The sequence below is a fragment of the Diabrotica undecimpunctata genome, chromosome 10 (assembly GCF_040954645.1).
Source record: "Diabrotica undecimpunctata isolate CICGRU chromosome 10, icDiaUnde3, whole genome shotgun sequence".
In the NCBI taxonomy this organism is placed as follows: domain Eukaryota; kingdom Metazoa; phylum Arthropoda; class Insecta; order Coleoptera; family Chrysomelidae; genus Diabrotica; species Diabrotica undecimpunctata.
The window spans coordinates 22,107,490-22,134,289 of record NC_092812.1 but is presented as its reverse complement, the minus strand read 5'-3'; the positions used below and the strand labels follow the sequence as shown (position 1 = coordinate 22,134,289).

Here is a 26,800-nt window from a genome sequence, read left to right as displayed (position 1 = left end):
AAATTGTAGAAGAAACTTGTTGAAAGCGTTCTATACTGAAGGTTGCAATTTATGCATAATTTATTAAGGACCCGATATATTCCTTGTCTGTCTTTGCTATATCTAATCATTGAAGGAAAAGTCTTAGACTCTTAAAACCTAGTACACAGGTTCACCTTGCCACAAGTAAAACGTCTATTAAATTTGTGGCCCATAGATTAAAGGTCACAAAAGTTACAGTTAACTCTGGAGGAAGAGGACGTAAAGTCTTGAAACTCGGTATCTAAAGTACATAATTTGTAAGATTACACGTCTGATATAGTATAGTACAGTACCCATTCTACATATTAAAATATATTACTTACGTTCAAGAATATTCTGTTGGGTTCTTCGACACTTCCTTGTATCGGTTTGTTTTTTTCAATTGAATAAAACAAATATAAAATTCGAGTTCTAGAACGATCTTATCAGTTTATGAAAATTGACTCAATTTTGGTCAAAGTAAATGTTAAACAGAAACCATTAATACTGACTTTGTTTTTATGTCATAGGTGGCAGCAATATCCTATTTAAGATTTCAAAAGATGCGGTTTGTTGAAATAATAAATATTTCAAGACTAATAAAGAAATGTGTATATTGTTAAAACTTTATATGATGGTATCCTCTATTTGTTCCTAATGTTAATGTGTAACTTCAAATTTATCATGTAAGATGGCTTAAATGTCTTGATTCATTCAGAAATACTTTGTTTACTAACTTTCAAATACCTGCATCATGAGTAGCTGTATAATATGTTTGTTCCTTTACACAACTAAATACGATTATGTTAAAGTACATCTTTTTCATGTTCATTCCTATTCCGCCAATGTGGGAGGTATAGAATATGGACTGGTGCGGTAGCCTGTAGACCCTTCCGAAAGTTCAAATACTATAAGCGCTTGCGTGTACTAGGGTGGGGTATATACCTACTTCACCACTATTCTAGCAGTCTGTGAACGGAGCCGGGCGGGTGTGAAAATTTATATTATCGAATTCGTATAATCTCTATTAAATTAAAAATAACTCTAAATATAACATTAGTCCGTAATTTTGTGTTGATTTTAATATTCTTCCTAAAAGCCTTGAGAATTCTACATAGAAGAACATCGAATAACAAAGCAATATGTGTTGGCTGAATTCTAACCTATACATTCTTACAGTGACAGAATGGCAGATTAGGGCTCTTGTAACCATTGAATTATTGTGATATGGACTAGATTTTTAAGTTCCTGTTCAATACCACAGAAAAACACACTTATGCATATATAGACTGGTATCTGTAGTTAGTGAAAAAGTGAAAATAATCTGCTGTTGGCCAATTGAACTGTCATGTAAAAAGTAAACAACTGACCAATGTAAAGGTAAGGTAACTCCTTAATTCTAATTTTTAAGTGAATCATACTATTTTTTTTATTGTCTTCGAAAGTACTTGTTCAGTAAGTGTTGTTTTTGTTTTGTTTATGTCATTAAATTGGAGAAAGCAGGTAAAATTCTTGACATTTAGGAATTCAGACAGGGTTGTGTTTTGCATATGTTTTGTTCTAAGTTATTGGTATTGCTACTTCTGTATTTTTTGTATTAATAAGTGGTCTAACCGATACAAAATAGTTATATATTTGTGTAACATGTATTTAAAAATGATTTTGTTTAAGTATTAGGGCATTCAGGTTTTTCCGCGGTGTTGCCATATACGCAGTTTTACCTTTTAATCTGGAAATTAATAGAAAATCCACCCTTGGCTATAAAATCTGGGCATCGTATGCCTAGTCTATGTTTAATACTGGGAAATGTGCATTCACATTTATTGTTAAGTTTTTAGATAAGGGAATATTTTTCTAATAAGAAAATTCTTAAAACTGGGATTTCTTCATTTAGCAACATAGATTGCTTATGTTTTCACCTTAACAAAGGGATCAGCAGATTGGTATATTTTAAATTTAATGTTTTATCTGCAGCATGCTATATAAATGTTAACTTTAATAGTCTAGTCATAGAGTTTGAACTTCATTGTTATTCTTCATATTGGATATTTTATAGCTTTTCTTGTTCATCATAAAACTTGATAGTTCTTATTAATAAAAAACCTCACATTATATCATTTAAAATGAAGGAAGTATATATTTAGTACAAAGTAAATGTGTCAATATAATTGCCCCTATCTAGAAAACAAGATTCTCGTATACACATTTAGAATATATTTCCTTAATTAACAATTTTTAACTAAATTCCCTTCCACAATGTTCATTGATGCCATGATTTCCATATAGATGTTTCTGTTGTGTGTCTTTGTTCTGTTTGTCTGTGTTCTAGTTAATATGTATACTTATCAGCTTACCTCTTTATATCACTTATCCAATGATACTCTCTACCTGATCCTTCCTTAATAAATCAACTCTAACCTTATTTATTTATTAAAATTTAAGATGACAAGACTTCAGACATCTGATAAAGCTTACTTTTGTCCACAATATTCTTTTCTGCCATTTTAGAAACCTTACACGCCTATCACTAGGTGGTATAAGCCATATTCTAAATTACACCATGTTCTGTGCAGACTTTGCTTAACCCATACCCTGCCCAGAACTCGCTAGGCATGTTCACCTTACTAAAACTTTAATGCCTACTACACTTGTGGCTTTAAAACCTTGAATTAATCATGTTATCAACTTAATTCACCTCTTCCGTATTTCATGTACTCTGAGGTTTATGATGCAACTGATATCATGGTTTATCATTATAAAACTAATTCAGTTTAATTTTCTGTTTATTTGTTTTAGACATTTTATTAGAACAGTAGGTACCCACAATTTGGTTGGTATGTAGGTTGGTATTGAGTATTGTTCTTTTATTTCTTGCCCTTCAATTTTTTGACAATAGAAATTATGTGGATTTGTCTTCATACCTTTTGTTGTTATGATAAGTATTACTATTGTGTTTTTTTTAATGAGCTTATCTTTTGTGTTCTGAGTTGTGTTATTTTATGTTTTTAATCTTATAAATCCCCCTTTGTTTATACATGTTTTAGTACTAATTTTATTGAAAGTATCAAAATAGTAGACACCTTTACAAGGCATAGGGTATTAATTAACAAAACAAAATGAAACATATTTGAAATGGCAAATTCCAATGGGCAATCTCCCTTTTCATTCTTGAGTTATCTTTTGAATATCCAACAGTATTTTTGCTTAGCGAGCAAACAATTGTAATAACCTTTTTGGTCGCTGGAATGTTTTCCTTACATGTGTTCCCTCCAGTATGTGCGTTTTTGTTACACCATTGAATGGCTCAGATCTAACACAACAATTCCTTTATGCTCTTATACCCACAGCAAAGTTACTTTACTAACTATTAGGTACAATGGTATTGAATGTTGGATTACTCAACATTTAAATCTGTCTTTTAAAATCATGTGTAGAATTGAACAAATTAGACACAAATTTAAACAATTAACAAATTATCCAATAACTTGTTGAATTTGGAATTCCATAAAAAGTTTACAAGATGCTCTGTACTTTTGTAAGTAATGTATTTAAATGCCTATATCATGAATAATATACACTATAGCCTACCAGTTAAAAGAAAACAAGGAAGATCACTAATCACATGGAAGAGAACTATTAGCCATTAGGATGCGCCTTGTTTTCCACCCAGTCTGTCCTGCGTGGTGTAGTGGCAAGCTCAGTCTTATAACAGCATGTTAGAATAGATAGGCTGATAGCAAACTCCAAAGAAGAAGGTGAATGCAAGAAGAAGAATTACATTTATTATTTTATAATTATTTTAGTTAGATTAAAGTATTTGTTTACTATTTTTTATCATAGCAGCTTTAGCATCGACATCAACAATGATCATTTTTAATTGCAATGAGTATGATACTGCACATTCATATTTGTCTGCACTTGGGTTTCTATAATGTGTATAAGTTGTTCAAAACAATCATACTTGTGTTCCTAAAAACGACTCCTCCATGAGATAAAGTTTTTTCATGAACACAAGAATTTTATCATGAATTCCAAATATGTTGGATCCATATCATTTTAAACAGAAATTCAGTTCCTATAACTTTGAAAAATATATGTCAAGCTTAAGAATGAATTCTTCGCTCAGAAAAGATTAATATATTCAATTTTTACTTAAGTACAAGTAAATTCCACTGATTATGTCAGTATTTTCTATCTGGACAACACACTTACTATGAAGACTATCCATCTCTTCACAAACCTTTTTGAAATAAATATGCTTGAAAGGATATTGTTTTAATATAATCTACAATGTTCACCTCAGTATTTAGTACAGTTTTGAAATCATCAGGTAATGGTTTTGAAACCAGTGCTTCTTCAAGAAGATTATAAGCGTCCAAAAAGTACCGGAACTTTGGTCAAGAACTCTTGTAATCACACTGCCATTTTTCCTGCTAATAACCCAAACTTTATGTCAGTAAAGTTGGCATATCCATTTTATACAGCCAAATTCAGAAAATCAATATAATTTATTTCTAATTTGTTGCAACTTTTTATGGAAATAAAAAATTTATTGCTCTAGCCCTTTCTGAGAAACAATGACTATGCTAACTTTAGCTATAGCTATATATCTGCCATGAAAAGGGGTACAGGGCCCATCTTGGCGGTATATTTTATTACTACTTAATTGCTGTTGATGAGTATATTAAACAATCCCCAAAAGCTACTCCATCATCTCCTAGCTCAAAACATACGCAACTTTTACGCCAAGAAACAATTTATTGCTGCAATCGTTTCCGAGAAACAATGATTGTGCTAACTTTACAGTAAACTGTTACTAGCATAGTCATAGCTATATGTATCTCGGCAAGGAAAAGGGATACAGAGCCCATCTTGGCTGCATATTTTATTACTAATTAATTACTATTGATTAGTAAATTAACCAATCCCCAAAAACTACCCCAGCATGCCCCCTCCGCCAGCTCAAAACACACCCCCAGAAAACCGAGATATCGACCAAAAAGCGAACCGTAAAGTTAGCATAATCATTGTTTCTCGGAAACGGTTGCAGCAATTTTTTGGCATAAAACTTCGACAATAAATTAGCAATCAATTCCTTGCGGTTTGCTTTTTGGCTGATATCTCGGTTTTCCGGTGGTGTGTTTTGAGGTAGGAGATGATGGGGTAGCTTTTGGGGATTGGTTAATATCAACAGTCAACCAATCAACATCAATTAATTAGCAATAAGATATGCTGCCAAGATGAGTCCTGCTGCACCCCTTTTCCTTGCCGAGATATAGCTATGGCTATGCTAGCTTTACCGTAAAGTTAGCATACCCACTGTATGCGCACAAAAAAGGCTACAGCAATAATTTTTTTCTTCCCGTAACAAATAAGCAATAAATTATAGGGTTGGTCTGAATTTGGCCTTATAAAATGGATATGCTAACTTAACAGACATATTTTCTGCCGCAATTTTGCCCCCACAAGATAGTGATCTGAGTCAGAGTTCGCTCCGCGATACGTTCTGAGATTAGTCATGCCTGTTGTCCATCTTTTTAGGTGAGCTTCTGGTCAATTTGATTGGATTTGTTGGTATTTTCCATGTTCCTTTATGAATATCTTTTTGCTGGAAGTTATTACTGACAACTACATAATTATTTGCTGCTGCATATTGTGCATCCTTCATTTTGACTGGTTTCAAAACGCAAACTATTTTTCCCAAATATATTTACAAAAGTTTCTTCTTTTCCCAGCTTAGCGTTAAAATCGCCTAATTGTATAACAGCATCGTCTCTTAATTTTATCACATATTTCCTGTAGTTCTCCACAGAATCTTTCAACCTCTTCTTTATCAGCCTGTTCCGTCGGTGCATATACAATAGCCATTGTCACGTTACACAGTTTTGCTTTGAGTCTTATGGTACAAATTCTGTCTGATATTGGTGTAAATGCTATAATGGATTTTCGCAGTCTTTTGGTTACTATAAACCCTAATCCTCTGTCACCTTTTCCGGAGTAGTATAATGAGAATTTATTATTACGAACTTCTTCCTGGCTCTTTCCTCTGATTTCCTGCAGTGCTAATATTTCAACTCCGAATTTTTTAAGTTCTTCTGCCAAACTAATCATAGATCTTGCCTTTAACAGGGTTCGTACATTTCAGGTTCCAAATATTAAATCCATAATCATGTCCATTTTTCTTTGCCGAGTTTGTGAGATCCGTCCTCTTGTCTCATTAGTCATTGTATTCTCAACAATTAGGAATGGTGCACTCGTTTAAAACTAATGTATTGAATATTTGTTTATTATAATTACTTATTACAATAAAAGTCTTTTGGCGTTCTTAGTGGTCATCACTTATTTTACTGATATTTTTTGTCCACTCAGAGCTCATACCTTACAAATCTATTGTCATACTAATGATCCTGACTATTTCCATCGTGGCACAGAATAAATGATTTCCCCTTTGTTGTAAAGTTATAATATTCCATATTATAAGCAATTCAATACATAATTCACGTTCTTTGATTAGATTTATATTTCAGTACTTATTTGAATATCATAATACATGCCAACAAATCTATTATTGTCATTTGAGTGTAAAATAACCAAAATTGTTACCCTTTTTAGAATCAATATTCTTTGTATATTTGTATATATATACAGGGTGCGGCAGATAAACGGCCAATTAGAAATATCTCGAGAACTAAAGGGGTAACTGAATCATGAAAATTGGAATGAAGGGGTTTTGAAGAGTGATCTATTTAATGAAAATATTTTCATCTATTTGCTACTTCCGGTTATACCGGAAGAACTTTTTACGTATGGAGAAGGTTTAGGTATAGTTTGTTTCACGAAAAATGGTTGAGTGCTTAATGGTTACCTGAGTTGATCCTATTGTGTATACAAGAGTCTCTCAATAAACTACCGAAGTACACAGGGTCGCACTTCAGAAAGTTTGATATTTAATATATTTCATTGGTAGCTGTGTAATACACGATTATAAAAATTTATCAAATTATTTCATATGGTATTTTCAGGTTGTTTAAGTGAATATACTTGATAATTGAACAATTTTTAACATGCAGAAAGTAGTTTAAAAATGTACAGTAATAATAGTTCTATTTACAGTATATACATACAAACGAATAAATAATGTACAAAAAATAGATGAATTGAAAAAAAAATATAGAAAAATATATACAAGTTAATATTTACAAAAAAATACCCAAAATAACCAAAATATATTTATGAATTCCTAAATACCTAATTCTGTTTCACTGTCGCTATCCTCTTCAAGATTAATAACAATTGGTTTAATTATGTGATTCAAAGTAACATATGAATTTTCTACGTTCATTACATGGCGTACTGAATTTTTCCAACTTTCTGGGGAGATATCATCAACACATTTCCTTATTAATTCGACTACACTACCACTTAAAGTCGGAGAAACATTTTGTGACCTATAATTTGACTTTAGTTGGTACCACATATGCTCTATGGGATTAAATAAACAATAGTAGGGCGGAAGCCGTAACACTGTATGTCCCATGTCCTCGGCCAATGCGTCACAAACATATACTTTTTTAATAGAAAATGATTTTAACACTTCTAACAGTTCATTTTTTAAATAACTTTATTCAAAATATATATCGTTTTCTAACAGGTAGTTTTGAATTTCAATTTTCGTGTTATTTGCACTTGGAGACTTATGTAATTGACGACTGTGGTAACTTGCATTGTCCATTACTATCACATTATTTTTGAGGAAGGTTAGGTATAAGACAATTCTTAAACCATTGCTCAAAAAGCTCTGTCGTTGTATCCTCATGGTAGTCCACGCAGGAGTCTTTAATGTTCTTTGCAGAAAGCCATAAGGCATTTGGAACCCAACCATTTTCTGATCCCGCATGTAAAATTGTTATTCTTTTCCCTTTGTTTGATGGAGCTTTTGTTTGACACCTGTTGGAAGAATCGGAACATCCTTTGGATGGTGTTTCATGAGTGTCAAAACATGTCTCGTCCAGATAAATTATTGGTCGATCTTCTGTACGGTACTTTCTTATGGAAGTTATATATTCAGTACGCCACTTTTGTAAACGATGGGACTCCATAAGCACTTGCCTTTTGTCAATTGTACGATATCTGAAGCCCATTTTAGACAAAATCGTCCAAAGACTAATGCGGCTACAGTTTATTTGTGTATCATCATTAGTAAGCCGTTGTTTTAAAGCATCTAATGTAGGTATCCGTTGCTCTTCGTACATTGTGTAAATTTTTCGTCTTATTAAGTCCTTATCACTTTCGTCAATACATTTGGTAGAACCGGCATCCTTACGGTTCCTTCTTGACTTAATGGGATTTGATGTAATTATTTTCACTGTGGTTAGAGGTATTTTCGTTAAATCAGATATTTCAGTGGCAGCAGTATTAGCAGTAAGTCCTCTTGTAAGTAAAGAACTATATATTGTTTTTACGATTTCTCTAGCGTCAGCAGATAAATGCTTTTTCTTTGCTGGAGCACTGGAAGAAGCACCATCAATGTTTTTCCACGGACGCCACATAATGCTGTTTTATAGGTATAAATAGGTATAACACTGGTAACACTTGTAACACTTTCAACTAAATGAATCAAAATGTATATTTAAAAATTTCTCATCGGTTTTATATACTTTTACAAATTATACAGAATAGAGGGAACCTGTATAATTATTCCAGGAAATACTTAACGATCAACAAATTTATTGTGGTCATTAAAAGATTAACCATTGATAGTGAAACTCACTGTTAAAATGTTTACAACTTTATGAAATAAAATGTATTCTAATCGTTTTTATAATTTTATACGATTTTTTAATCGTTTTTATATTACCAGGAATTTATTATACAAACAAGATAACGACACTCCACAGTAGCTTCAATTTTACCTGAATACTTACCTGCTCAACTAATGTTGACTAAGCTGGGGTACTTGCGGTCGGGTTTTATTGCAATCATTAAGCAATCAACCATTTTTCGTGAAATAAACTATACTATCTTATCCAATGGAAGTGGCTGTACAGTTGAAAAGATTCAACCGTTCTAATCTACAGCAACATTCTATAACCTAACAAGAGATCAAAATGAAGACAGTTTTGAAGATAAATTGCTAAATGAAGACACTATTAAACTTTCTGAATTTGAAGATGTTCGAGCTAACCTTATATGATATATGAGTGTTATGGAGAAACCTCAGAAGGACATTTATCATTTTTATTCGTTATTAAATTTTTCTTTACATAATTTAATTTATTCCTGCCACCACAAATTGTATAATTAAACGGGATATTAAAAGGTTAGTGTGATTTCTTTGACAATTAATTAAATATTGGTGTGTTCCGAAATATGGCTCGACATACGGTCTTTGAAAATTATTTAGTAGCAAATTTAGGCGTTGAGTACCTTTGTCAGTCAAAAAGTCTTTATTTATCTTGTGAGCAATATTTAAATCTAGTTTTTCGGTATTATTAACTCTAAAACTGGATTCGAATTAATTCTTAGGCCATTTAATAAAAAACCAAAGTCAGAAAAACGATTTATGAACACAGATTCAATGAACACATAAAGAGCATTCAACTTAGCGCCATCAGAGTTGTCTCTGGTTTACTTGACAGGTGTGCGAGAGAGATGCAAAAACATGCGCGTTTGTTATAGTATCATGGGTACATACAATATAAATGTTTCTAAACATCTGTAATGTACGGGATTTACTATAGTATTCCTACATATAGAATAATTGCTTGGTGTTCAGCTCAAGATACCAATATGAAAGGTCTTAACTTTCTCTCTCTTTTAACATTGCTATTTCTCACTTTAACATTACTTAAAAATATTTTTAAATTAATAGATATGCCTGAAATAAAGGTCTTCAATTATCTTTAGGAATATGTACTTGAATGTGTTTTTTTTCACCATATGCAATTAAAAAAACTTTTTACACAATACCAGTTTAATAAGATTTTAAAAAATAGAATTGTTTCATGTAAAAAAAAACAAATTGGGAAAAGAAACTTATTGGTAAAATGCAATTTTTTATTTTAATTTATTAAATAAAGAAGACAAAGTAATTACAACAAATAAATACCAAAAAAATTAAAACAATCAATATCAACTCTAAATATTGGAACATAAATAAATAATTGCTGAAATAAAGCGTGATATATAGCCTTATGACAAACTGAATTTATTTTCTACGACTACGCCTAAGAATGCTTCGGTGTTACGTGTTCACTACTCTTCTTTATGGCTTGGAAGCATGGACATTCAAACAAGTGCATCTAAATAAGATGGCCGCCTTTGAATTTTGATGAATGAATGAAACGCACTTATTTTAAATCATCAATAACTCATTTTAGAAAATCGTATAAGATAAAAAATATAGAAAAAATAAAAACGAATACTTTTATTTGATTATATTCTGGTTACAATTAATATTATTCTAAAACATTTTCAAGTGTACATAAGAAATTCTTCACTTGCAATAAAAATTCAATCTAACAATGAAAGTATTATTTTTAATATAATCAAAAAGTTGTTTTTATAATGAAATAAGAGTAAAATATTACTATCGATAACGCACTGACAAGAAAAACTAAAAGTAATAAATGTATCAAATCTTATAAATGACTATATTGTTATTAAACATGTTTATTATTTTGTTAGTTAACATAAAGTGAAACTGTAGTTTTCAATTCATATCAGTTAGAATAACTGTCCAAATTAAAAGTATTGATGTAAACTGATGGCTCAAATGATTTTCAAAAGAGTATCATCTCTCTAACTAAACGTATAACCTTTTAGTTATGGAAAAAGTTAAAAGGAAAATGCCAGGGAACCGTCGCATCGGTAGTTTTTCGTCTTTGACTTTTAACTCTGGTTCTAAGAGTCAAAAATGGTTCATCTGGACTCCAAATTAAAGGTATTGATGACAGCTATTTACTCAAAAAACTTTCTAAAGTGTTCTAATGCATCTTTAACTGAAAATGTAACTCAATAAACGGCGAAAAAACGGCAAAGACAGGTTTTTTCGATTTTTAAGTGCTTTGTACCACTTTAAAAATTCTGGACCATAGTTTTGGTGATCATACATCATATATATATTTTTTTCGAGCTATCCATATTTTTTGTTATTTTTTATAGGCGTCTAAAATTGTCAAAAGCTCAATTCAATTTGAATTTCCCGTCAGCTCTCATTATTGTTCAAATATTTTTGTAGAGCACAATAACCTTTAATCTAAAAAAAAATAAATCTGTTTTGGTAAAAAATTAAGCGAGTTATAGCCAAAAAACGATTTTTGAGGTTATATGTCAATATTTTGTTCTAAAATTTGGTGAATCTTCATCTTTTGTGATGCCGAACAATAGGTATTGTAGCGGACAGTTCTCCCCTCCACTTTTCCGTGGCGGTATTTTACCAGCACCACCACTTTAACGGATAATAAGTTCGTACGATACGATACACCGATGACACCGCAATAATGGCAGAGAGTCTAGAAGATCTTCAAACCCTGTTGAATGCTGTAAACAACGAATGTACTGAAAAGGGCTTAACAATCAACGCAAAAAAAAACAAAATGGATGGTGGTCGGAAAAATTAATATCGAAGACTCAGTGCTAAGATTAGATAACAAAATCCTGGAAAGGGTGGAACACTTTAGATATCTGGGTAGCTGGATTGACTGCAGGGTTGAAAGTGACGAGGAAATTTCGACCAGAATAGAACTCGCACGCAAAAACTTTATTAACTGGCGTTCTGTATTATGCAGTAGAAGTCTGTCGTTGACCACACGTCCAAGAGTATTGAAGTGCTACGTCTGGTCCACTTTGTTCTATGGATGTGAAACCTGGACAACAAAAATAAAAAATCTCAACAAATTAGAAGCGTTTCAGTTATGGTGTTACCGTCGCATGCTCAGAATCCCGTGGACAACACACATATCTAACGAACGCGTGCTAGAGACCGTGCACAAAGAGCGAGAATTGATCAACATCATCAAAATGAGAAAGGTCCAATACTTCGGTCATATAATGAGAGGACCTAAATATCGCTTACTCCGGTTAATCATTCAGGGCAAAATCGAAGGAAAACGTTGGGTCGGAAGAAAACAACTGTCCTGGCTGCGTAACATTGGACAATTGACAGGTCGAACGGTCGAGGAACTGTTTCATCTAGCTGCCGACCGAGAATCATTTCATCAGCTTGTCAATATGACGATAGCCAACGCTTGAATACAAGCACGGCACACAAAGAAGAAGAAGTTCGTACTCTTTCACTGTGTATGTCATTTATAGTTTGGATCATAAAATTTAGCTCTTTATTTAGAATTCGTTCAATTTTCAGCCCTGAATGTTACTAAACAATGGAGATAAATATGATTTTAAGAAAAAAAAATGCAATCTTGTTTCCTATTGGTCATACCAGCTTTTCATTGAGCCTACTTACAACCGTTGAAATGAAAAATGTCAAAACTATTATAAATGTTTAGAAGCTAATAAGTCAGCCCTCTTTCAAATTGTTTTAATAACAAATTTAATCAAATGTTAAATTTTTTTAATATATCTTAAAAATGAAGCCTTAAAGAATCGATTGCGATTTACAGAATACCTCTAGAGTGACTGTTTGGACAAGTACAATTGTTTAAATAATTATTCTCCGGGATAAACAAATTGAATAAACTATTTGATCGATCTGTTTAAAATTTAACACACTTAAATTATGCAAAAAAACAAAGTTATTAACATTCAAAAATTAGTGCAAAAATAAGGGTTCTTGCAAATATTTCGGTCAATTGTTTTTGTATTTTAATTTGGAAACTCTCAGAATTAAAGAACTTTTTAGATTCACAACTTTTATTTGAACCATTTTTCTCTAAAATGTATAAGAAACGTTTTATAGGCCAAAAATATTTTTTTACTAGTCAAGATTATTTAGATTGTCTTTTTGAACCTTCAAATAGCTCTCTAAGATTTTTATATGAAATCAATCATTTTTTCACAGATAGACTGGTGTACATATATACGAATTCAATACAATTTTTATAATTAACTTAAAATTCTACATGATTTTACAAGTTCTGAGCGAAAAAAAAATGAAACAGAAATATTCAGAAATAAATGTTTGGATTAAAATATTAATTTTTGGCATCAAATTTACAAAGACGAAAGTGTCCAGGTGTTTTTGTCCAGCGGTATATATTTTTGAATTGTGTCATGTATCATTTTTATCTCAACTGTTTCACCAGTAGGTAGGTAACAATGAGAAAGTGAGATTAGAATTGATAATGACGTCAGCGATTAATTAAATTCCGCTGGAGGAATGTCATTTCCAATTATTACCATAAGCAAATAAAAGTAAATACATGAAAGTCGTGATTTTAAATGAAAAATATGAAAATATTTACCTGGAATTTTCGGAGAAATTTATTAATTGGATCATAAACTTTTAATGAACACAATTTTGTAAACTTGCAAATTATATTTCACTCATCATTGAATATTCTTTTTGACTTCTTTCTCTATATATCTATATGTCCTTGATATCTGTCTTATATTTATGTATTTTTTCTTCAATTCGATGATGCTGATTTAAATCTGCAAGATTTTTTGTGATTGGTCTGTAGGTAACAAAATATCGACAATCAAAAAACTTGTTTGAAATTTAGAGGTACGTGCGCCGGTGTGGGGAGAACATAAGAAAGGGGGCAATCTTAAAACAACCAAATGGTGTTGGATTCTTTTTTTTCTAATCTCCAGCTGCATCAAATTGGCAGAAGATGCATTTTTTAAACAAAAATGATTTGGTGATGGTAAATTGTGTTCGGAGTTTATAGCAGGACACAAAATATCCGTGATATTATTATAAATATTAAAATATCGGATATACAGGGATGAGTGTCTTAAGAACCGGCAAAATAACGCACAATACGTTGTGAAATAAAAAGAGATGCAACCAGTAGATGTGGGAAATTATCGATAGTTTACCAACTTAGACGTTAGCTTATGAGCTAGTTGCCTTCAGTCATAATATACGTATGACGTCGAACATTATCATTCTTTTTAAATTCGCATAAAGTAAAAACTGATTAAAGGCAATAAAGTAAATGTAAGGAAAAACAGTTTAATTAGTAGTAATTTTTTGATCCAAAATTAAATTATTGATCAAGAATAATTTCTACTATGATTTCAGGCGTCACATACACTCTTGTCAATACGGAATTATAGTAGCTTGTCAATTTTTCCGTCAACTTGTCTCCTTCCGTTATACACTTCACCAGGCATTCGTTTTGATTTATTTAATTTCTGTAGTAAAGAGTTTTTATTTTTTCTTACTTCTGCTTTTTGCTGCAACAGCTTCTACAACACGTTCAGAATAAGGATTTGTGTTTATATGTTGAACTTCCTCTTCATTATTACTATTTTCAGAGTCACTATTAGTAGACCCATTTTTTTCTACCTTTGTTACATCTGAGTGGCGTTAACTGTGCGGTTTCGATCGCATTGTGCAATGGTTTCGCTGATTTGCAGTCTATTCATAATTAGTTTTATGTTTTCTATATTAATATTGCCCCATTACTTCAAAATTGTGTCATAGAAAAACTGGTTCCAATAATGGGCACCCATGCCCAATATAGGGTCATTGCCAGTGTGCCCATCATAGGAACTGCAATTCATATTTTTATTTTGTCTTGCGATTTGTGTCCCTTACCCAATGAACCTTTTTCTATTTTGTTTCAGCATTACTATGTCGTACAAGAAGTACTCAGAAGATATTAGTAAATTAGCTATACAAGAAGTAAGAGAAGGAAGTTCAATAAAATCAACGGCGAAGAAGCATAACATATCACGTTCAACCTACACTTCAACGAAGATTAGTTTTTGTTTTGAAGGGGCTAGTTTTTGTTCGATGGATTAAAGAGGGTTTGGCTAAAAAAGGGTTCCCAGCGACAAAAGATACGTTGACGTTTAGCGTTGCTAAAACAGCAAGAGAAATGAAAATCACTTTTGGAGATGGAAGTAGTAGCCCTTGAGCGAGCAGTGACTCAAAAAGAATTTGAAAAGTGATTGTAACTGACAATAATTTAAGAGGAGCATTGGAGGATCCCAAAAGAGATTTCAACTTTGACGAAACTGCCTTTTTTCTCAATCCGAAGCCCGGAAAGGTTCTGGCGGAGAAGGGCTCTAAATCTGTATATAAGGCATCGGGTGGTGATGAAAAATTAAATTTAACTGTGCTCCTTACAGTCATCGCCGCTGGAGAACTTGATCCACCGATGGTTGTGTATAGGTATACAAGATTACCACAATTGATCGTTTCAGTCATGCCCTCCGAATGTGCCATTGGTAGGTCAGAAAACGGAAGGATGACGCATGAGACATTCTATGAATATATAGTAAATTTTTTCATCCTTGGCTTACGAACAATATCGAACGACTATTTTATTTTTAATGGATGGCCACACCTCCCACATTTCGATGCTATTAACTACCTTTTGTGCAGCCAATAAGATGAAATGATATCACTTTCACCAAATGCCACTCATATACTCCAACCTATGGACGTTTCTGTTTTCCATTTCCTTAAGCTCAGAAGGAAGCAGGAAGTTGCTGAGTGGTGCATGGCACATGAAGGTCCACAAGTAGAAAAACATAATTTCTCGACTATTTTAAACCAAATATTAGTCAAACTTGCACCAAGAACCATTCAAAACGGTTTTAAGGCATGCGGTCTAGTACCATGGGACTCAACGGTAGTTAAAATACCAGAAGTGTCGTAACACAAGGCCCAGCATCCAGTTCAACAGTTGCAGCCAAGCATGATACATTCCTATCAAATTGCATGATCCCATTTTGCAAAAAAGGATGAAGCTAAACTGAGATGAGCGGATGATAAGCAAAGCAGAAAAGTAGTACGAGAAACCCAAAAGAAAAAAGCAGAAGAAAAAAGAAGATTAAAACAAAAGGTTGGAGTACCTTCATCCCTCTAGTTCTTCTTCTGCATCAATCATATATAAAGAGTCGGGAGTGTCTTCGTTTACTTTAGAAAGTAGTGTTTACGAAAATGCTGAATTAGTCAGCCAGAGTAGAATTAAGGAAGAAGACTTTGTACAGTTTTTAGGGGATAAGAGGGGGCCAACTGTATACCAGTACTTGTGCATAATACAGCAAAAAGGGCCTGAACCAGGAGAGTTTGTTGTTCAAAGCTTACGGTCTGTAGATGAAACCAAAAACTTTTTAAGGTCGTGGAGAAAGACATTTCCTCAATTAATATTAAACAAATTATTAGAGTAATTTCTACTCCTGACATTATTAATAAAGATAGACATGTGATTTACAGTTTTAACAAAAATTAAGTGTACCTATTGGAAAAATAGCAAAATAGTACAAATTTCTTTTCTAAAATATATGGGACAATATTTTACCACTACAGTCACATAATATTTAAAAGTAAAGATAATATAATAAATAAACAAAAAATCACGACTTCAACATTACCTGGAAGCGAGAAAAACAAGTGTGTTTGCTTAATGTGCCCATTATTGGTACACTTATCTTAGTGGTTCCCATATAATGAAAAAAAACTTTTATTAGTTCCTTTCCGTCATTTCCGACATTTTCAACATTTTTCCCTGTATATATATATATATATATATGTTTTATTACTTTCCGATACAGAAGAAATCATCACACTTTTTACGCAAAGCGATCAAAAAGTGGCCTCATCTGTATAATTTGAGTCAAGTAATTACAACGGTAAAAATATTATGTAGGAATGTGTTACGCCATCACCCAGTTCTGGGTAACTTTATGTACCATAAATGTCACCAGAATCTGACTTGTTTCAATGTTCAAAATACATAAATATCGTCTGCATTTTAATAAATACTTTCCCGTATCTTGTGGCATTATTTAATTAATTATTTATTAGTGAGTATTAGTTATTTGTCTTCATAACTGTTTTCATTATATTTTATCGCTGGAATAAAACAGAACATTTTGAATATTTATGATTATATAGAAAAAATAACCATAAAACCAATTAGGAATTGTTTTAAGAATCTTAGAATGGCGGAATATTATCAGAGAAAAAGGAATAATGAAATGATGTCAAAGTTACAGCACAAACGATAAAACAGAACAAAAATGCAATAGAAGAACATATCGCCATACGAAGAGAGAATACAAGACACACAGTTTGGATTCATGAAATGCGTAGGTACGAGAGATGCACTGTTTAGTCTACAGGTATTATTCCAAAGATGCAGAGATATGACTTGCGATATCTACACCTGCTTTGTGGACTACCAAAAAGCATTTGACACAGTTCACCACCGAAAAATGGTGGATGTTCTAACAAAAGGCCAAGTAGATGATAAAGATCGGCGTATAATACAAAATTTATACTGGAACCAATCAGCCACAATAAGAACAAATCTTGAAGATGAACCGACGGAAGCGATTCTGCGAGTCTTTAGACAAGGATGTATACTTTCACCTATATTCTTCAAACCTATATTCAGAGGAAATATTTAGTGAAGCCCTGGAACATTGCGAACATAGAATCCTTTTAAATGGAGAACGTCTAAACAACATCCGCTATGCAGATGACACCGTTATTTTTGCAGACAGTTTAAACAGTTTACAGCAACTAATAAACAAAGTAAATGAAGTAAGTGAAAGATTTTGACTACAAGTAAACATATCAAAAACTAAATTTATGGTCATCAGCAAAATTAAAATTAGAGACGTCCAACTGCTTAGCAAGAATACATCTGTGGACCGAGTAAAACAATTTACCTCTCTTGGAACAATAATAAACGAACAATGGGATCACTCACAATAAGTAAAATGGAGAATAGAGAAGGCTAGGAGTGTATTTAGCAACATGGCCAAACTCTTTAAAAGCCACAACCTTAATCTGCAGACAAAAGTAAGGCTCCTAAGATATTATATCTTCTCGATATTATACTGCGGAGTTGAATGCTGGACAGTCACTGAAGCGATTGAGAAAAAATTTGAAGCCTTCGAGATGTGGCTATACAGAAGAATCCTGAGGATATCATGGACGGACAAGATAACCAACGAGACTGTATTACGAAGAATGGGGAAAGAAAGAGAAGTGATGTATACGATTAAAAGGAGAAAGTTAGAATATCTCGGACACATAAAGAGAAACGGCACTAAATACAGATTACTGAAAATAATCCTTTAAGGCAAAGTATTCGGAAAGCGGGAATTGGGAGAAGAATATCATGGTTAAAAAACCTGAGGAAATGGTTCTCCACAACAACTAATCTATTTAAAGCATCAGTTAAGAAAATAATTATAGCCAGAATGATCGCCAATATTCGAAATGAATAGGCACCAAAAGAAGAAGAATGATTATCTGCGTTTCCCGACCCGACCACACAACTTATAGCTTTTTGTCACTATAAGTGGAAAGCACACCCCTTTGACGGATTTGGCTTCAGGTGGTTTCGTTCATGGTAAAGTTTGCCCTCCACCTCCTTAAATTTTCTTCCTTGTGCTGCGATGGCTGTGTCCTCTGCGTATATGAATTGTTTTGTTTCATGATGTATTGGCTGGTTGTTAGCGCACCTGTTGAATAGCAGGCAAACCAGCACACTACCCTGTACCAATCCGTTCTTCTGGGTTCTCCAGCGGCTGTTTTGACTTTGGAGTGTTACATAAATAGAAATAGCTGGTAATCCGTCACAGCAATGCATAATCCTAAAAATAAATAGATCATAAATATAATAAATACAAAGAAGAAGAGGTGAATAGAGACACAAATCTATTCCAGGGTATTTCAAATTTACTCCATTTAATTTCATTTTTATTAATATCAAGTGCTCATGAAACTTTAAGCAACGTGATAGAGAGAGAGAGTTAGTCGATATTCGACACGCTCAAACAAGTATAAATTTAAATGTTAAACCATAAAATGATATACTGCGTATTATTTCGTGCTATAATAATATCGAGTTGGATAAATTAATTTAGAATAAAAACCCCAAATCACATTCAAATCATACCTACATGAATTTCCAATTCCAATATTAATTATAAATATCACACGGACAAAGACAACCACACAGTTGTTATTTTCCTAGGGCTACAAATAGATCCTGGTTACGGCTGTGCATTGGACAGGATATTTAAATCATCACCCAATCATTTTTCTAAATTATTACATCTTTAAAGTAATGGTGGACTTAAATGTTAATGGTTTAAAATCGGTGAGTCCTTTTAAAGACTACAATTATCACGTCTCGACTTTGCGATCAGTTTCATAAAAATGATATCCGCCAAAATAAACATCACCGAAATCTAGAATGCAGAAATGGCACATTCAATTGAATTTATTATCTAGGTCTATTTGTCATATTGGTATTAAGTTTATAGACATCATAAAAATAGATTAGTTAAGGTATGGGTCACTGTGTGAATAGAGGTGAAACGCCAATAATCCCTTCGAGTGGTTTAGCTATCTTTGTCTGTCATACGCGTCTGTTCTACCAAACTAACATCATAGACATAATAAGAATCTTCTTACTATGTCTATGACTAATATTCGGCGATGAGCTTTGACTCTACTGGTAGAAAACGTGAAATACCCGGTGAACATATAGTACGGGAGGTAGGGTTGTGTTTTCTTAGGAATTTGATACGTAATAAATTTTATTTGTAGCAGTTGAATAGTGTTCGATAGTCAGCAAAATTGGCGTCAGTCGCCGCACCTGCTGCGTTGTTAGAGGTGACAGCAACTAAAAGTCGTATAAAAAATTGTGGTCCTAATATTCCAATCTGGATGGCATTTGACATTGCATGGTGGGCTACCCCAAATTGTATTATTCTAATCTTTAGGGGGTCAATAGTAATGTAAATTTAACATCGCAACTTAATTTCGTTGTTGAGTTAGCCCGTCATTTTGAATTAAAAGGAGAACCGCTTTTGGTTGATATCTCCGCCATTTTCAACTTTTCGTCGAAAATGGTGGATACTGAAATTGTTGCAAATTCGATTTACTACAATTTCTTTTTTACAATTTTTTTCGTGCGGTCGACAATGAATGAATGAAATATTATTATTTTATATAATTAAGGTCCTGCGCCTATGACCTTTCTAACGAGGCAAGAGCGATTACGAACCCTTGAGGCTGATGTCATCAGTAGCAAGCCATAAACAGGAATGAACCTAAGACCTTAAATATTGATTTTAGCAAAAAATAAAAGAGATCAAATTACCATTTTTGTCAAAAAATTGAAAATGGCGAAGGTATTGAACAAGACGGTTCTCCTTTAAATTCAAGATGGCATTGCTGTTTACTAGTCTCATTTTCATTTTGAAACTGAGGTACTTCTTCATATTAGTCCGGCTAGCTTTGTCTGTATTAGTTTAGAATGGCGGAGGTGCGCCATTTTGTAAGTCAACTTTAAATGCAATCATATGGCAAGAAATAACAAAAGACGAACTCTTTTTTGTTTCTAGGGACATACAGTGTGGCATTAGTGCTTTCACATGGTGTTTTGCATGGCGTAGGTTGTCATACAAGAGAAATGTTGACGATGCTATATTTTTGAAAGGTGTCAATTCAATAAATAATTGAATTCTATCAGACAGTGGGAAACTTTAAAAAATAAATTGATCTGTCTTTACTTTTACACTTACTATTCTTTCAGAGGTATACTTACATCCTTGTTCTTGGTGTAAAAAATTTCTGTGTACTAACAGGGTGACTCCTCTTTGACTCCGGTTTCTTCCGCAACACCACTGTAAATCATCAGATAGTCATCTAGTTTTCTTCGTCTCTTTTAATGCACATATGTCTATATTTTTTTCTACAAGTTCTTTTGTAATTTCCTGTTCTCTTGTGTTTAGAAACTTTACGTTTCAAGTACCGATGCGAAGTATATTTCTCGTTGTCCATAAATTCGTTGGCCTCTTTCTCGCGTTAGTCGTCGTAATGAAATCATTCCTGTTCCGAGGCATAATCCTATTTATATGAGCTGTATGGTTTTAAAGTCTATCAGTAGGGCGCTAACCTGGCTGTAGACCCCTCCTCCTTAATCCGGGCTTGGGACCGGCAACAGTTCTGTCGAGCTACTCGATCCACCCAACAAAACTGCAGGCGGAGTTGTACTGGAGTCAAATACAGGAAATATAACTGAAATAAATGATACAAATGATAACAAATAATCTATTACTTGCCATATGATTCCATTTGAAATTATTTTTTACCATATGGCGCACGTCTGAAATTTTTAATTACGTTACGAAAACAGGTTACAAAAAATTTAGTAGTTGAGGTTTATGGTTCAGAAAATATCTTTATTTTGGAAGTTTTGGTGTTTTATTTTCTATTCTTGACACATTTAGAAGATTTTCACGTCTCTCGACCTGGGAAGTCGTTTTAATTATGGCTTAGGATATCAGACAAGCAATTTAGGAAGACGAACGTTTTTTTTGTTATATTGACCGTCAAATAATAATCGTCTTTCGGCGAAACTCAGACATCAGATACAGATTTCAACTACAGCCATTTCTGTAGTTATATAACATATATTTAAGAAAATTAGCAAAATTTTATCAATAACATTTCTCCTGTACTTGAAGTGACTTGAATATCAGCGACAAACGTAGAGCCGATAAATATTAATATATATTTCGATTCAAATACATTTATTAATAGAAAAACACGAAAAACAATTATTTCAGTTCTTTTACAGAACTCTAGAGTACTCTTCTGTTTCCTTTGAATAAGACGCAAACACCAAAAAATTTCCGTTCTCTCCAACCAGACACAAAAGCGTAACCCCAAGTTTTCAGGTATTGATTTTTGCCACATGGGACCTGTTCCCAACGAAGCCAGTCATCTTAATAGGCAGTTCTAAACATACATCTCTTAAAATCGTTTTAAATAATGGGATGAATAATACTGACATTTTAATGTATCGATATTAAAAATAATGTGTACCTAAAATGTGAAGATATTATTCCCTACAATTGGTTGTTATTTTCAGTTATTGAATTGAAGTCCTTGTTACAGTAACCGTGTTTTTTTGTACATTCATTACTGAGTGAGAAGGAGGTTTATTTACACTCCTCGACAAAATGAAAGTATCACTTTATTAAAACAAATTACATTAGTTGAAATAGTATAACTTTTAGTCAATACTTATAATTTGGATATACAGTGAGTACGTAAAGGTTGGAATAAATTCGTTAAACGCTTGATTTAGCCATTGGGTTAAAAAAGGTTCAGACTCGTCGATTTTATTTTTCAGTTGCGCTTTTTTGCTGAACTCATAGCTTGATGACGTCATCACTGTTCGAGTTATAATGTCATTATCATTTTTTTTTAATGGTAATACCAGAGAACAACCCAACACAGAGAAGCGACAGTCCTTTGAAGTTACGTGGCCAAGCCGCCAATGACAGCTAACAACCAGAAAATTAATAGTCAGTGGGCATATCACACAATATAAATTCTTAAGAGAGTAGGCGCAAAATTTCGGGCCAATGTTTTTTAAATGCATTCATTTTTTCCGAATCCTGAAAAAACTAATAAGTATTTTTGAAAAATTTAAACGCAGAGTGAAAGACCACATTATTACTGAGGGCCGAAAGTCCCTGAAAACTTCTATAATGTTTATTTTAATAAGTTACAGGGGTGAAAAAAAAAAAAGAGAAAATTTAGTGTGATTTTTAATTTGAAATATCTCATTCAAAAAAACTTTTCGTTTATTCTAAGGGACTTTCGGCCCTCGGTAATAATGTAATCTTTCATTCTGTATTTAAATTTTTCAAAAAATTTTGTTAGTTTTCTCAGGATTCGAAAAAAAATGATTGCATTTAAAAAGAATTATAAGAGTATACTAACAATTATAAGAGTATTAGCACTGTTATTCTATGGTATTAGTATATTCTAAGTATATTGTAAGTAATGAAATATTTAACTTTTGTCAATATCTAATCTTAATAAATTTTCAGTTTTCTCCTGATGAAGTCACAAAAGTGTCACTAAATATTGAGATATACAACAAATAAAGTTTTAATATTTTTTATTAGTAATTCCCATTTAAAACTCCTAAATATTTTATGTATTTCGATCCATATATTTGATCTTTTTTATTTATATTTAACGAATTAAAAATTGGCAGACAACTTTTGTATATAGCAAAAAGTAGATGAGTACCTATTTAGTTTTTTCATAATTTAATGTAAGTTTGTTTATTTGCAACCATATTTTTGCAATTTTGAAGTCTTGTTCTGTTGGAATTTTAAGATTTTCCCAATTTATCGGTCTAATTATGTTTCCAACAATTTTTAGTTTGAGCATTTTAGTAATTTCTTTGTTTCGTTTAAGAACGTAGACGCAAAATTTCGGGCCAATGCTTTTTAACATTTTTTTGGAATCCTGAGAAAACTAACAAATATTTTTGTAAAATTTAAACACAGATTGAAATATTACATTATTACCGAGGGCCGAAAGTCCCTTAGAATAAACAAAAAGTTTTTTTGAATGAGATATTTGAAATTAAAAATCACACTAAATTTTCTCTTTTTTTTCACCCCTGTAACTTATTAAAATAAACATTATAAAAGTTTTCGGGGACTTTTGGCCCTCAGTAATAATGTGGTCTTTCATTCTGCGTTTAAATTTTTCAAAAATACTTATTAGTTTTTTCAGGATTCGAAAAAAATGAATACATTTAAAAAAAATTTGCCCCAAATTTTGCGCCTACGCTCTTAAATCAAATATTCTCGTGTATAAAACCCTCCATATATTTTTATTTCTTAAAAATACTATATTCGTATTGTTGTCTTCGAGCGCGCCGACATTTGGCCACCATCTGTTGATTTTTTGACCTGAGCCTTCGGAGACTTGAGTTTTTCAATAAAAGAAATAGCACTGACACCAAATTTAATGTTTTCATTTTGAACTAGGTATCCCTTGGCAGACCAAAGTTTATTTTTTTATAGCTCGGACAGACACGTCGGCGTCGGCTTACTGTTCGAAAGTCAAACCAATACTATTATGTAATTAGTAATAACTAATAATAATTACAAAGCAATAGTAATTACCTGTTATTATTCTTAGGAAATCTAAATAAACTTATTCCTTTTCCTGTCACAGATGAACATCCGCGAATCGCACAAATATATCCAGACATTTTAAATATAAATTAAACTTTTAACTATAAACTATAACTATAAACTTATATATTTAACTATAAACTATAACTATAACCTTTTAACTATAAATAAATTATATAAATGGTCAAATGCACTTGTTGTGTCGAGTATTTACCATAGACGCCTACGGACTATCGAAAACAACCAGAATTAAAGAATAAGCACGTGTTTTCGACAGTAATACAACCAGAATCGGGCATGCGTATACAAAAATGGTACACGCTTTTGGACCGCTATGTCGCTTCTATGTGTCTCTGTTATTCTAGGGTAATACCTTATTTTGACACTGTTATCGAAACGAGCGCATCTTTTTGCATACGAATGTCATATTTTTTCTTATGTCGCTTTAAACCATATGTAAAGATAAAAAACCAATAATTGCCACAAAATTTTTCAATATACCATTTATGGCCAGCCAGTCATTGCCATAAATAAATAACATTTTACTGAAAGATCTTGTTTATTAATAAAAATCTAAACCAAAACAATTAATAAAATAATGAAGCCTTCCCATGTAAAATACATGTTGATATAAAAAATAAGAAAAAATCAATTGAACTATATATCTAGTATTTTCCAGAGGTTTTAGGCCTCAAATACATCCACTGGCAAAGTAAATTCATAATGGATCCGTTCACCAGTGGGTAAAATAATAGGTGTTGGCAGTATGCCTAGAATACGATTTTCATTAACAAAAGAGATGTTAGATGAGAGTGTTTTTCATCACAAATTAAAATATTCTTTTCAGCACGTATAGATTTCATAGACATTACTTGTACATCATTCTTTGTTAGGGTCTTCATTAAAGTCTATGTCATCACAGCTGCTACCACTCTCGACCCACTCTTCATTCTCTCCATCATTATCAGAAATATCCTGTTTTGCTCTTTCAATAGACGTTTTTGCTCTCTTGCAATTTTTCTTTGGTTTTTTTTCTTCTTTTTTCTTTTTCTTTTCATTTTCTTTCTTTAACTGATATTCACGCCAATCTTCCGATGTTACCACTGATGGAATCTTTTCTTTTAGTTTTCTCTTCTTTGTCTGTTACCACAGATGGAATCTTTTCCTTTAGTTTTCTCTTCTTTGTCTGAGGTTTTTAGTCTGGCCAAAACAGTGCTTTCTTAAATGGAATAGGAACTTTGCATAGACTCTCCAAGTGTACATGCCGTATTTGGTTCAATAAATCTCTTCTCAATACCAGGCAATATATCTGAGTTATGAGTACCAGAGATGTTTGGCTGGAAATTTTTTACTGGTGTGCAGTGAGTTGGAAATATAGAAATTTTATTTTGGATGGTATTACATTTAATTTGGATTGGTAGGGTTTCCATTGTCCATTCTTTTAATATGTTAAAAAGGGATTTATCCTCGTTTAAAGCTACCTTGAACCCATTTACAGTTTCTTCACCCAGCTTTCCTTCAAAATATTTAAGTGCTTGTAGAGATTGTTTACATGTACTATTAACAGACTCAGATGTGTTAGAAATTGTGGAGCTGGCCCACACGTTTTTTACACTAATTTTTTCAAAGTGAACATTTTCAACATTAAATGGACATAATCCTGAAGATTTAAATCCGTTCTGAATAATTTCCTCATTTATATGATTTAGTGCCTTTTCAAAAATATATCCAAATGATATTTCTGAAGTTTATTGCCATCTTTGTCCATTCTCCACTTTTGGACTTCATTTTATATGCTGATTTTTAGAGCCTAAACACTGATATATCCATAGGTTGTAGCAGATGAGTTGAGTTGGGATACAAAGCTACCAGTTCTATTCCATTCTCTTTACAAAAGTTGGACACATGCAATGTTAGATAAGAAACATGCCCATCAACAAAAAATATAATAGGTTTTTTAATAGTCTCTTTAATGAGCCACGGATTAAATATATTGGTGATGTATCCATAAAATGTACTAGAACACATCCATCCATTATCTGAAGTTCCCAGAGCCCATTCTTTTAGAATACTTTGTGATACAGCTGATGCAATTCTTTTATATGCCAACACAATCATCGGAGGGGCGATTTTTCCAGCAGTATTAGCTGTTATCAATACTGTTAAATTTTCCTTGTCAGAGCGATAAATATTTTTATCACATTAGCCAAAACCTTTCCCTATTTAGGTGATAAATAAAATGCACTCTCATCAGCATTGAAAACACAATTGGGTTCTTTTGTTATATCAAACAAATCTGTTGACTTTAAATATTCCTCAACTTGACTGAACCACTGTCTCACTTATATTTTCCCGACTGGGAGTTAAAGTCTGTGACACTCTTTGGGATATTTCTGGATGTCTTCTCAAAAACAAGTGAAACCATTTGTGACTGGAACGTCTATGAATAAATGATTTTTCCTTTCTATGCAATTCATTATTTTCTGAACTGTATCCAAAAGCTGAACTTTTGAAACAGTCTCAGTCATCAGAAAATGTCTTGATAGATGTAAAATCCATTTTACTAAGACTGATTTCTCTTCTTTCGTTAAAATTGTAGAGAACAAACTAATAGTGATTTTCCATCCCTCTTATGCCGTACAAGTACTACGAGGAACTCCATGATTTTTTTGCTGTAGTA

General features: G+C 32.5%; 1 protein-coding gene across 1 annotated transcript in view; it reads left to right on the top strand.

Moving 5' to 3' along the window:
- The first annotated feature begins 952 nt into the window (after window positions 1–952).
- Window positions 953–26,800, top strand: part of PlexA (plexin A) — a 519,944-nt gene continuing 494,096 nt past the window's right edge. The window contains exon 1 of the mRNA XM_072546050.1: window positions 953–1,380. The gene's annotated coding sequence lies outside the window, so the exon portion shown is untranslated. The remainder of the gene's footprint in view (window positions 1,381–26,800) is intronic.